Consider the following 1,353-nt stretch of genomic DNA (forward strand, 5'->3'; position numbering starts at 1 on the left):
AGTGATAGAGAGATTAATATACCTAACGGGTGTAATTTTTAGAGACTAATTTAAATTTTAATTTCATTATGTAACCAAAAGGGGTCCAGGTAACTCCTGCCAATTTTCACTGGGCTAGATTTCAGAGTCTATTTCATTCAAAAAGTCACATCCCCAATTACCGAAGGTTAAACCTAATTTCTCCCAATTACTATAATAAATCTAATATGCACAAATTTTATCCGTGTAGCCACATCCACCAATTCCCCCTTCAATCCTGGTCAGCGTCACCACCGCGTCCATCATTGATCGACCGACTGAGTGGCTTTCCAAAATCACGGAACAACTCCTGTATGTCACTGTCGGCCCTCCGTTAAAGACACATCCACTCCTCCGAGGTAGCACCCGACGGAGACTCCTGTTGCTCTGCCTCCATGCACACCGCGGTGGATGTCTTCCTGCCTCTTCGAAACACTAGCAAGCGCCTCTGCTGTTTGCCCTGCACAGCCCTAGCCAGCGCCGCTCCCAGCCTAGCCTCTGAGACGCGTCGCGCAGGGTGTCCCTCCTCCGTCGCTGTGGCTGTCGCTGCGATAACAGGTTAGTTGTAATTCACGGTTTTGATAATCAGATTGTTGCAGGTTTGTTTTGGGTGCATATCATAGGATTTGACATTGATACAAGATGATTTTTTTAATTTGTAGATGCTATTTTTAAATAATGTTAGTGAAATTGATATATGAATTGAATTTAATTGTTTGTATGATATTGATTTATTATGTTTTGGTGAAAAATTGTTGTATGCGTTAGTAATCATGGTGAATAAGAAAATTTTGAAATATAAGATAAAAAAATAGATTATTAGTTTATATATATTTATCTGTTCGAATTTAAATTAGATTCAAATGTAGTTAATGAATAATTGAATTTGAAAAATATTTAGTTGTTATCCTTGTAAAATTAGAGTAATGTTTTAGAGTGTTAAATAAAAATAGTAGTTGTAATTTTATTAATTGACTGCTATTTCGAATATGTCTTTGGATTAAAAGTAATTTTTATAGACGATTTCATGGTTCACCTGATATGTATGGTTATTACTAATTGATTTTTATTTTGTTACGTTAGGTGTTCATTGATCTAGGTGTTCACTGATCTAAGTTCTATAAAAGATTGGTGTGTTTTTTTATCAAAGTTACTTTTCATGGAACTTTGCATGTTTTAAGGGTAGAAACTGAATTTATTTTGTTAATTTCGCAAGATACAAGATTTGAAGCTGCTTAATCTATTGTTGTTGTTTTAATAATTTATAATCATCTGAAATAAAATGTTTTAGAACTACTCTAACCACATAATAGTAACCGGCCATCATAACATTTT

The sequence above is a fragment of the Arachis ipaensis genome, chromosome B07, assembly GCF_000816755.2.
Source record: "Arachis ipaensis cultivar K30076 chromosome B07, Araip1.1, whole genome shotgun sequence".
Taxonomy (NCBI): Eukaryota; Viridiplantae; Streptophyta; class Magnoliopsida; order Fabales; family Fabaceae; genus Arachis; species Arachis ipaensis.